Below are 13,293 nucleotides of genomic sequence, written 5' to 3'. Positions count from 1 at the left end.
CCCTCACCCGTCCCCTAATCCTAACCCGTACGCTAACGCTAACCCACGCCCTCACACGTACGCTCCCCCTAAAGCGTTGTCATACCCTCACCTGGACCCTAAACCGTCCCCGTCCCCTAACCCTAACCCTAGCCCGAACCCTAACCCTAACCCTTCCCCGAAGCCTGACCCTCACCCGTCCCCTAATCCTAACCCGTACGCTAACGCTAACCCGCGCCCTCACACCTGTGCTCCCCCTAAAGTGTTGTCGTACCCTCACCTGGACCCTAAACCGTCCCCGTCCCCTAACCCTAACCCTAGCCCGAACCCTAACCCTAACACTTCCCCGAAGCCTGACCCTCACCCGTCCCCTAATCCTAACCCGTACGCTAACGCTAACCCACGCCCTCACACGTACGCTCCCCGTAAAGCGTTGTCGTACCCTCACCTGGACCCTAAACCGTCCCCATCCCCTAACCCTAACCCTAGCCCGAACCCTAACCCTAACCCTTCCCCGAAGCCTGACCCTCACCCGTCCCCTAATCCTAACCCGTACGCTAACGCTAACCCGCGCCCTCACATGTACGCTCCCCCTAAAGCGTTGTCTTACCCTCACCTGGACCCTAAACCATCCCCGTCCCCTAACCCTAACCCTAGCCCGAACCCTAACCCTAACCCTTCCCCGAATCCTGACCCTCACCCGTCCCCTAATCCTAACCCGTACGCTAACGCTAACCCGCATCCTCACACGTACGCTCCCCCTAAAGCATTGTCTTACCCTCACCTGGACCCTAAACCGTCCCCGTCCCCTAACCCTAACCCAGGCCGAACCCTAACCCTAACCCTTCCTCGAAACCTGACCCTCACCCGTCCCCTAATCCTAACCCGTACGCTAACGCCAACCCGCGCCCTCACACGTACGCTCCCCCTAAAGCGTTGTCGTACCCTCACCTGGACCGTAAACCGTCCCCGTCCCCTAACCCTAACCCTAACCCTAGCCCGAACCCTAACCCTAACCCTTCCCCGAAGCCTGACCCTCACCCGTCCCCTAATCCTAACCCGTACGCTAACGCTAACCCGCGCCCTCACACGTATGCTCCCCCTGAAGCGTTGTCGTACCCTCACCTGGACCCTAAACCGTGCCCGTTCCCTAACCCTAACCCTAGCCCGAACCCTAACCCTAACACTTCCACGAAGCCTGACCCTCACCCGTCCCGTAATCCTAACCCGTACGCTAACACTAACCCACGCCCTCACACGTACGCTCCCCCAAAAGCGTTCTCGTACCCTCACCTGGACCCTAAACCGTCCCCGTCCCCTAACCCTAACCTTAGCCCGAAACCTAACCCTAACCCTTCCCCGAAGCCTGACCCTCACCCGTCCCCTAATCCGAACCCGTACGCTAACGCTATCCCGCGCCCTCACACGTACGCTCCCCCTAAAGCGTTCTCGTACCCTCACCTTGACCCTAAACCGTCCCCGTCCCCTAACCCTAACCCTAGCCCGAAACCTAGCCCTAACCCTTCCCCGACGCCTGACCCTCACCCGTCCCCTAATCCTAACCCGTACGCTAACGCTAACCCGCGCCCTCATACGTAGGCTCCCCCTGAAGCGTTCTCGTACCCTCACCTGGACCCTAAACCGTCCCCGTCCCCTAACCCTAACCCTAGCCCGAACCCTAACCCTAACCCTTCCCCGAAGCCTGACCCTCACCCGTCCCCTAATCCTAACCCGTACGCTATCGCTAACCCGCGCCCTCACACGTACGCTCCCCCTAAAGTGTTGTCGTACCCTCACCTGGACCCTAAACCGTCCCCGTCCCCTAACCCTAACCCTAGCCCGAATGCTAACCCTAACCCTTCCCCGAAGCCTGACCCTCACCCGTCCCCTAATCCTAACCCGTACGCTAACGCTAACCCACGCCCTCACACGTACGCTCCCCCTAAAGCGTTGTCGTACCCTCACCTGGACCTTAAACCGTCCCCGTCCCCTAACCCTAACCCTAGCCCGAACCCTAACCCTAACCCTTCCCCGAAGCCTGACCCTCACCCGTCCCCTAATCCTAACCCGTACGCTAACGCTAACCCGCGCCCTCACAGGTACGCTCCCCCTAAAGCATTGTCTTACCCTCACCTGGACCCTAAACCGTCCCCGTCCCCTAACCCTAACCCTAGCCCGAACCCTAACCCTAACCCTTCCCCGAAGCCTGACCCTCACCCGTCCCCTAATCCTAACCCGTACGCTAACGCTAACCCGCGCCCTCACACGTACGCTCCCCCTAAAGCGTTGTCGTACCCTCACCTGGACCCTAAACCGTCCCCGTCCCCTAACCCTAACCCTAGCCCGAACCCTAACCCTAACCCTTCCCCGAAGCCTGACCCTCACCCGTCCCCTAAACCGAACCCGTACGCTAACGCTAACCCGCGCCCTCATACGTACACTCCCCCTAAAGCGTTCTCGTACCCTCACCTGGACCCTAAACCGTCCCCGTCCCCTAACCCTAACCCTAGCCCGAACCCTAACCCTAACCCTTCCCCGAAGCCTGACCCTCAACGGTCCCCTAATCCTAACCCGTACGCTAACGCTAACCCGCACCCTCACACGTACGCTCCCCCTAAAGCATTGTAGTATCCTCACCTGGACCCTAAACCATCCGCGTCCCCTAACCCTAACCCTAGCCCGAACCCTAAACCTAACCCTTCCCCGAAGCCTGACCCTCACCCGTCCCCTAATCCTAACCCGTACGCTAACGCTAAACCGCGCCCTCACACGTACTCTCCCCCTAAAGCGTTCTCGTACCCTCAACTGGACCCTAAACTGATCCCGTCCCCTAACCCTAACCCTAGCCCGAACCCTAACCCTAACCCTTCCCCGAAGCCTGACCCTCACCCGTCCCCTAATCCTAACCTGTACGCTAACGCTAACCCGCACCCTCACACGTACGCTCCCCCTAAAGCGTTGTCGTACCCTCAACTGGACCCTAAACCGTCCCCGTCCCCTAACCCTAGCCCTAGCCCGAACCCTAACCCTAACCCTTCCCCGAAGCCTGACCCTCACCCGTCCCCTAATCCTAACCCGTACGCTAACGCTAACCCACGCACTCACACGTACTCTCCCTCTAAAGCGTTCTCGTACCCTCACCTGGACCCTAAACCGACCCCGTCCCCTAACCCTAACCCTAGCCCGAACCCTAACCCTAACACTTCCCCGAAGCCTGACCCTCACCCGTCCCCTAATCCTAACCCGTACGCTAACGCTAACCCGCGCCCTCACACGTACGCTCCCCCTAAAGCGTTCTCATACCCTCACCTGGACCCTAAACCGTCCCCATCCCCTAACCCTAACCCTAGCCCGAACCCTAACCCTAACCCTTCTCCGAAGCCTGACCCTCACCAGTCCCCTAACCCTAACCCGTACAATAACGCTAACCAGCGCCCTAACACGTACGCTACTCCTAAAGCATTGTCGTACCCTCACCTGAACCCTAAACCGTCCCCGTCCCCTAACCCTAGCCCGAACCCTAACCCTAACCCTTCCCCGAAGCCTGACCCTCACCCGTCCCCTAATGCTAACCCGTACGCTAACGCTAACCCGTGCCCTCACACGTACGCTCCCCCTAAAGCATTGTCGTACCCTCACCTGGACCCTAAACCGTCCCTGTCCCCTAACCCTAACCCTAGCCCGAACCCTAACCCTAACACTTCCCCGAAGCCTGACCCTCACCCTTCCCCTAATCCTAACCCGTACGCTAACGCTAACCCGCGCCCTCACACGTACTCTCCCCCTAAAGCGTTGTCGTACCCTCACCTGGACCCTAAACCGTCCCCGTCCCCTAACCCTAACCCTAGCCCGAACCCTAACCCTAACCCTTCCCCGAAGCCTGACCCTCACCCGTCCCCTAATGCTAACCCGTACGCTAACGCTAACCTGCGCCCTCACACGTACGCTCCCCCTAAAGCGTTGTCGTACTCTCACCTGGACCCTAAACCGTCCCGGTCCCCTAACCCTAACCCTAGCCCGAACCCTAACCCTAACCCTTCCCCGAAGCCTGACCCTCACCCGTCTCCTAATCCTAACCCGTACGCTAACCTTAACCCGCGCCCTCACACGTACGCTCCCCTTAAAGCACTGTCCTACCCTCACCTGGACCCTAAACCGTCCCCGTCCCCTAACCCTAACCCTAGCCCGAACCCTAACCCTAACCCTTCCCCGAAGCCTGACCCTCACCCGTCCCCAATCCTAACCCGTACGCTAACGCTAACCCGCGCCCTCACACGTACGCTCCCCCTAAAGCGTTGTCGTACCCTCACCTGGACCCTAAACCGTCCCCGTCCCCTAACCCTAACCCTAGCCCGAACCCTAACCCTAACCCTTCCCCGACGCCTGACCCTCACCCGTCCCCTAATCCTAACCCGTACGCTAACGCTAACCCACGCCCTCATACGTACGCTCCCCTTAAAGCGTTCTCGTACCCTCACCTGGACCCTAAACCGTCCCCGTCCCCTAACCCTAACCCTAGCTTGAACCCTAACCCTAACCCTTCCCCGAAGCCTGACCCTCACCCGTCCCCTAATCCTAACCCGTACGCTAACGCTAACCCGCGCCCTCACACGTGTGCTCCCCCTAAAGTGTTGTCGTACCGTCACCTGGACCCTAAACCGTCCCCGTCCCCTAACCCTAACCCTAGCCCGAACCCTAACCCTAACACTTCCCCGAAGCCTGACCCTCACCCGTCCCCTAATCCTAACCCGTACGCTAACGCTAACCCACGCCCTCACACGTACGCTCCCCCTAAAGCGTTGTCATACCCTCACCTGGACCCTAAACCGTCCCCGTCCCCTAACCCTAACCCTAGCCCGAACCCTAACCCTAACCCTTCCCCGAAGCCTGACCCTCACCCGTCCCCTAATCCTAACCCGTACGCTAACGCTAACCCGCGCCCTCACACCTGTGCTCCCCCTAAAGTGTTGTCGTACCCTCACCTGGACCCTAAACCGTCCCCGTCCCCTAACCCTAACCCTAGCCCGAACCCTAACCCTAACACTTCCCCGAAGCCTGACCCTCACCCGTCCCCTAATCCTAACCCGTACGCTAACGCTAACCCACGCCCTCACACGTACGCTCCCCGTAAAGCGTTGTCGTACCCTCACCTGGACCCTAAACCGTCCCCATCCCCTAACCCTAACCCTAGCCCGAACCCTAACCCTAACCCTTCCCCGAAGCCTGACCCTCACCCGTCCCCTAATCCTAACCCGTACGCTAACGCTAACCCGCGCCCTCACATGTACGCTCCCCCTAAAGCGTTGTCTTACCCTCACCTGGACCCTAAACCATCCCCGTCCCCTAACCCTAACCCTAGCCCGAACCCTAACCCTAACCCTTCCCCGAATCCTGACCCTCACCCGTCCCCTAATCCTAACCCGTACGCTAACGCTAACCCGCATCCTCACACGTACGCTCCCCCTAAAGCATTGTCTTACCCTCACCTGGACCCTAAACCGTCCCCGTCCCCTAACCCTAACCCAGGCCGAACCCTAACCCTAACCCTTCCTCGAAACCTGACCCTCACCCGTCCCCTAATCCTAACCCGTACGCTAACGCCAACCCGCGCCCTCACACGTACGCTCCCCCTAAAGCGTTGTCGTACCCTCACCTGGACCGTAAACCGTCCCCGTCCCCTAACCCTAACCCTAACCCTAGCCCGAACCCTAACCCTAACCCTTCCCCGAAGCCTGACCCTCACCCGTCCCCTAATCCTAACCCGTACGCTAACGCTAACCCGCGCCCTCACACGTATGCTCCCCCTGAAGCGTTGTCGTACCCTCACCTGGACCCTAAACCGTGCCCGTTCCCTAACCCTAACCCTAGCCCGAACCCTAACCCTAACACTTCCACGAAGCCTGACCCTCACCCGTCCCGTAATCCTAACCCGTACGCTAACACTAACCCACGCCCTCACACGTACGCTCCCCCAAAAGCGTTCTCGTACCCTCACCTGGACCCTAAACCGTCCCCGTCCCCTAACCCTAACCCTAGCCCGAAACCTAACCCTAACCCTTCCCCGAAGCCTGACCCTCACCCGTCCCCTAATCCGAACCCGTACGCTAACGCTATCCCGCGCCCTCACACGTACGCTCCCCCTAAAGCGTTCTCGTACCCTCACCTTGACCCTAAACCGTCCCCGTCCCCTAACCCTAACCCTAGCCCGAAACCTAGCCCTAACCCTTCCCCGACGCCTGACCCTCACCCGTCCCCTAATCCTAACCCGTACGCTAACGCTAACCCGCGCCCTCATACGTAGGCTCCCCCTGAAGCGTTCTCGTACCCTCACCTGGACCCTAAACCGTCCCCGTCCCCTAACCCTAACCCTAGCCCGAACCCTAACCCTAACCCTTCCCCGAAGCCTGACCCTCACCCGTCCCCTAATCCTAACCCGTACGCTATCGCTAACCCGCGCCCTCACACGTACGCTCCCCCTAAAGTGTTGTCGTACCCTCACCTGGACCCTAAACCGTCCCCGTCCCCTAACCCTAACCCTAGCCCGAATGCTAACCCTAACCCTTCCCCGAAGCCTGACCCTCACCCGTCCCCTAATCCTAACCCGTACGCTAACGCTAACCCACGCCCTCACACGTACGCTCCCCCTAAAGCGTTGTCGTACCCTCACCTGGACCTTAAACCGTCCCCGTCCCCTAACCCTAACCCTAGCCCGAACCCTAACCCTAACCCTTCCCCGAAGCCTGACCCTCACCCGTCCCCTAATCCTAACCCGTACGCTAACGCTAACCCGCGCCCTCACAGGTACGCTCCCCCTAAAGCATTGTCTTACCCTCACCTGGACCCTAAACCGTCCCCGTCCCCTAACCCTAACCCTAGCCCGAACCCTAACCCTAACCCTTCCCCGAAGCCTGACCCTAACCCGTCCCCTAATCCTAACCCGTACGCTAACGCTAACCCGCGCCCTCACACGTACGCTCCCCCTAAAGCATTGTCGTACCCTCACCTGGACCCTAAACCGTCCCCGTCCCCTAACCCTAACCCTAGCCCGAACCCTAACCCTAACCCTTCCCCGAAACCTGACCCTCACCCGTCCCCTAATCCTAACCCGTACGCTAACTCCAACCCGCGCCCTCACACGTACGCTCCCCCTAAAGCGTTGTCGTACCCTCACCTGGACCCTAAACCGTCCCCGTCCCCTAACCCTAACCCTAGCCCGAACCCTAACCCTAACCCTTCCCCGAAGCCTGACCCTCACCCGTCCCCTAATCCTAACCCGTACGCTAACGCTAACCCGCGCCCTCACACGTACGCTCTCCCTAAAGCATTGTCTTACCCTCACCTGGACCCTAAACCGTCCCCGTCCCCTAACCCTAACCCTAGCCCGAACCCTAACCCTAACCCTTCCCCGAAGCCTGACCCTCAACCGTCTCCTAATCCTAACCCGTACGCTAACGCTAACCCGTGCCCTCACACGTACGCTCCCCCTAAAGCGCTGTCCTACCCTCACCTGGACCCTAAACCGTCCCCGTCCCCTAACCCTAACCCTAGCCCGAACCCTAACACTAACCCTTTATCGAAGCCTGACCCTCACCCTTCCCCTAATCCTAACCCGTACGGTAACGCTAACCCACGCCCTCACACGTACGCTCCCCCTAAAGCGTTGTCGTACCCTCACCTGGACCCTAAACCGTCCCCGTCCCCTAACCCTAACCCTAGCCCGAACCCTAACCCTAACCCTTCCCCGACGCCTGACCCTCACCCGTCCCCTAATCCTAACCCGTACGCTAACGCTAACCCGCGCCCTCACAGGTACGCTCCCCCTAAAGCGTTGTCGTACCCTCACCTGGACCCTAAACCGTCCCCGTCCCCTAACCCTAACCCTAGCCCGAACCCTAACCCTAACCCTTCCCCGAAGCCTGAACCTCACCCGTCCCCTAATCCTAACCCGTACGCTAACGCTAACCCACGCCCTCACACGTACGCTCCCCCTAAAGCGTTGTCGTACCCTCACCTGGACCCTAAACCGTCCCCGTCCCCTAACCCTAACCCTAGCCCGAACCCTAACCCTAACACTTCCCCGAAGCCTGACCCTCACCCGTCCCCTAATCCTAACCCGTACGCTAACGCTAACCCGCGCCCTCACACGTACGCTCCCCCTAAAGCGTTCTCATACCCTCACCTGGACCCTAAACCGTCCCCATCCCCTAACCCTAACCCTAGCCCGAACCCTAACCCTAACCCTTCTCCGAAGCCTGACCCTCACCAGTCCCCTAACCCTAACCCGTACAATAACGCTAACCAGCGCCCTAACACGTACGCTACTCCTAAAGCATTGTCGTACCCTCACCTGAACCCTAAACCGTCCCCGTCCCCTAACCCTAGCCCGAACCCTAACCCTAACCCTTCCCCGAAGCCTGACCCTCACCAGTCCCCTAATGCTAACCCGTACGCTAACGCTAACCCGCGCCCTCACACGTACGCTCCCCATAAAGCGTTGTCTTACCCTCACCTGGACCCTAAACCGTCCCCGTCCCCTAACCCTAACCCTAGCCAGAACCCTAAACCTAACCCTTCCCCGAAACCTGACCCTCACCCGTCCCCTAATCCTAACCCGTACGCTAACGCCAACCCACGCCCTCACACGTACGCTCCCCCTAAAGCATTGTCGTACCCTCACCTGGACCCTAAACCGTCCCTGTCCCCTAACCCTAACCCTAGCCCGAACCCTAACCCTAACACTTCCCCGAAGCCTGACACTCACACGTCCCCTAATCCTAACCCGTACGCTAACGCTAACCCGCGCCCTCACACGTACTCTCCCCCTAAAGCGTTGTCGTACCCTCACCTGGACCCTAAACCGTCCCCGTCCCCTAACCCTAACCCTAGCCCGAACCCTAACCCTAACCCTTCCCCGAAGCCTGACCCTCACCCGTCCCCTAATGCTAACCCGTACGCTAACGCTAACCTGCGCCCTCACACGTACGCTCCCCCTAAAGCGTTGTCGTACCCTCACCTGGACCCTAAACCGTCCCGGTCCCCTAACCCTAACCCTAGCCCGAACCCTAACCCTAACCCTTCCCCGAAGCCTGACCCTCACCCGTCTCCTAATCCTAACCCGTACGCTAACCTTAACCCGCGCCCTCACACGTACGCTCCCCTTAAAGCACTGTCCTACCCTCACCTGGACCCTAAACCGTCCCCGTCCCCTAACCCTAACCCTAGCCCGAACCCTAACCCTAACACTTCCCCGAAGCCTGACCCTCACCCGTCCCCTACTCCTAACCAGTACGCTAACGCTAACCCACGCCCTCACACGTACGCTCCCCCTAAAGCGTTGTCGTACCCTCACCTGGACCCTAAACCGTCCCCGTCCCCTAACCCTAACCCTAGCCCGAACCCTAACCCTAACCCTTCCCCGAAGCCTGACCCTCACCCGTCCCCTAATCCTAACCCGTACGCTAACGCTAACCCGCGCACTCACACGTACGTTCCCCCTAAAGTGTTGTCGTACCCTCACCTGGACCCTAAACCGTCCCCGTCCCCTAACCCTAACCCAGGCCGAACCCTAACCCTAACCCTTCCCCGAAACCTGACCCTCACCCGTCCCCTAATCCTAACCTGTACGCTAACGCCAACCCGCGCCCTCACACGTACGCTCCCCCTAAAGCGTTGTCGTACCCTCACCTGGACCCTAAACCGTCCCCATCCCCTAACCCTAACCCTAGACCGAACCCTAACCCTAACCCTTCCCCGAAGCCTGATCCTCACCCGTCCCCTAATCCTAACCCGTACGCTAACGCTAACCCGTGCCCTCACACGTAAGCTCCCCTTGAAGCGTTGTCGTACCCTAACCTGGACCCTAAACCGTCCCCGTCCCCTAACCCTAATCCTAGCCCGAACCCTAACCCTAACCCTTCCCCGAAGCCTGACCCTCACCCGTCCCCTAATCCTAACCCATACGCTAACGCTAACCCGCGCCCTCACACGTGCGCTCCCCCTAAAGCGTTGTCGTACCCTCAGCTGGACCCTAAACCGTCCCCGTCCCCTAACCCTAACCCTAGCCCGAACCCTAACCCTAACCCTTCCCCGAAGCCTGACCCTCACCCGTCCCCTAATCCTAACCCGTACGCTAACGCTAACCCGCGCCCTCACACGTACGCTCCCCCTAAAGCGTTCTCGTACCCTCACCTGGACCCTAAACCGTCCCCGTCCCCTAACCGTAACCCTAGCACAAACCCTAACCCTAACCCTTCCCCGAAGCCTGACCCTCACCCGTCCCCTAATCCTAACCCGGACGCTAACGCTAACCCACGCCCTCACACGTACGCTCCTCCTAAAGCGTTGTCGTACCCTTACCTGGACCCTAAACCGTCCCCGTCCCCTAACCCTAACCCTAGCCCGAACCCTAACCCTAACACTTCCCCGAAGCCTGACCCTCACCCGTCCCCTAATCCTAACCCGTACGCTAACGCTAACACGCGCCCTCACACGTACTCTGCCCCTAAAGCGTTGTCGTACACTCACCTGGACCCTAAACCGTCCCCGTCCCCTAACCCTAACCCTAGCCCGAACCCTAACCCTAACCCTTCCCCGAAGCCTGACCCTCACCCGTCCCCTAATGCTAACCCGTAAGCTAACGCTAACCCGCGCCCACACACGTACGCTCCCCATAAAGCGTTGTCGTACCCTCACCTGGACCCTAAACCGTCCCCGTCCCCTAACCCTAACCCCAGCCCGAACCCTAACCCTAACCCTTCCCTGAAGCCTGACCCTCAACTGTCTCCTAATCCTAACCCGTACGCTAACGCTAACCCGTGCCCTCACACGTACGCTCCCCCTAAAGCGCTGTCCTACCCTCACCTGGACCCTAAACCGTCCCCGTCCCCTAACCCTAACCCTAGCCCGAACCCTAACACTAACCCTTTATCGAAGCCTGACCCTCACCCGTCCCCTAATCCTAACCCGTACGCTAACGCTAACCCACGCCCTCACACGTACGCTCCCCCTAAAGCGTTGTCGTACCCTCACCTGGACCCTAAACCGTCCCCGTCCCCTAACCCTAACCCTAGCCCGAACCCTAACCCTAACACTTCCCCGACGCCTGACCGTCACCCGTCCCCTAATCCTAACCCGTACGTTAACGCTAACCCGCGCCCTCATACGTACGCTCCCCCTAAAGCGTTCTCGTACCCTCACCTGGACCCTAAACCGTCCCCGTCCCCTAACCCTAACCCTAGCCCGAACCCTAACCCTAACCCTTCCCCGAAGCCTGACCCTCACCCGTCCCCTAATCCTAACCCGTACGCTAACGCTAACCCGCGCCCTCACACGTACGCTCCCCCTAAAGTGTTGTCGTACCCTCACCTGGACCCTAAACCGTCCCCGTCCCCTAAACCTAACCCTAGCCCGAACCCTAACCCTAACCCTTCCCCGAAGCCTGACCCTCACCCGTCCCCTAATCCTAACCCGTACGCTAATGCTAACCCGCGCCCTCATATGTACGCTCCCCCTAAAGCGTTGTCTTACCCTAACCTGTACCCTAAACCATCCCCGTCCCCTAACCCTAACCCTAGCCCGAACCCTAACCCTAACCCTTCCCCGAATCCTGACCCTCACCCGTCCCCTAATCCTAACCCGTACGCTAACGCTAACCCGCGACCTCACACGTACGCTCCCCCTAAAGCATTGTCTTACCCTCACCTGGACCCTAAACCGTCCCCGTCCCCTAACCCTAACCCAGGCCGAACCCTAACCCTAACCCTTCCCCGAAGCCTGACCCTCACCCGTCCCCTAGTGCTAACCCGTAAGCTAATGCTAACCCGCGCCCACACACGTACGCTCCCCATAAAGCATTGTCGTACCCTCACCTCGACCCTAAACCGTCCCCGTCCCCTAACCCTAACCCCAGCCCGAACCCTAACCCTAACCCTTCCCCGAAGCCTGACCCTCAACCGTCTCCTAATCCTAACCCGTACGCTAACGCTAACCCGTGCCTTCACACGTACGCTCCCCCTAAAGCGCTGTCCTACCCTCACCTGGACCCTAAACCGTCCCCGTCCCCTAACCTTAACCCTAGCCCGAACCCTAACCCTAACCCTTCCCCGAAGCCTGACCCTCACCCGTCCCCTAATCCTAACCCGTACGCTAACGCTAACCCGCGCCCTCACACGTACGCTCCCCCTAAAGCGTTGTCGTACCCTCACCTGGACCCTAAACCGTCCCCGTCCCCTAACCCTAACCCTAGCCCGAACCCTAACCCTAACTCTTCCCCGAAGCCTGACCCTCACCCGTCCCCTAATCCTAACCCGTACGCTAACGCTAACCCGCGCCCTCACACGTACGCTCCCCCTAAAGTGTTGTCGTACCCTCACCTGGACCCTAAACCGTCCCCGTCCCCTAACCCTAACCCTAGCCCGAACCCTAACCCTAACCCTTCCCCGAAGCCTGACCCTCACCAGTCCCCTAACCCTAACCCCTACAATAACGCTAACCAGCGCCCTAACACGTACGCTACTCCTAAAGCATTGTCGTACCCTCACCTGGACCCTAAACGGTCCCCGTCCCCTAACCCTAACCCTAGCCCGAACCCTAACCCTAACCCTTCCCCGAAGCCTGACCCTCACCCGTCCCCTAATCCTAACCTGTACGCTAACGCTAACCCGCGCCCTCACACGTACGCTCCCCCTAAAGCATTGTCGTGCCCTCACCTGGACCCTAAACCGTCCCCGTCCCCTAACCCTAGCCCTAGCCCGAACCCTAACCCTAACCCTTCCCCGAAGCCTGACCCTCACCCGTCCCCTAATCCTAACCCGTACGCTAACGCTAACCCGCGCCCTCACACGTATGCTCCCCCTGAAGCGTTGTCGTACCCTCACCTGGACCCTAAACCGTGCCCGTTCCCTAACCCTAACCCTAGCCCGAACCCTAACCCTAACACTTCCACGAAGCCTGACCCTCACCCGTCCCGTAATCCTAACCCGTACGCTAACACTAACCCACGCCCTCACACGTACGCTCCCCCAAAAGCGTTCTCGTACCCTCACCTGGACCCTAAACCGTCCCCGTCCCCTAACCCTAACCCTAGCCCGAAACCTAACCCTAACCCTTCCCCGAAGCCTGACCCTCACCCGTCCCCTAATCCGAACCCGTACGCTAACGCTATCCCGCGCCCTCACACGTACGCTCCCCCTAAAGCGTTCTCGTACCCTCACCTTGACCCTAAACCGTCCCCGTCCCCTAACCCTAACCCTAGCCCGAAACCTAGCCCTAACCCTTCCCCGACGCCTGACCCTCACCCGTCCCCTAATCCTAACC

Source organism: Delphinus delphis, chromosome 17 (assembly GCF_949987515.2).
Source record: "Delphinus delphis chromosome 17, mDelDel1.2, whole genome shotgun sequence".
Classification (NCBI taxonomy): domain Eukaryota; kingdom Metazoa; phylum Chordata; class Mammalia; order Artiodactyla; family Delphinidae; genus Delphinus; species Delphinus delphis.
Note: the sequence above shows the minus strand (reverse complement) of the source record.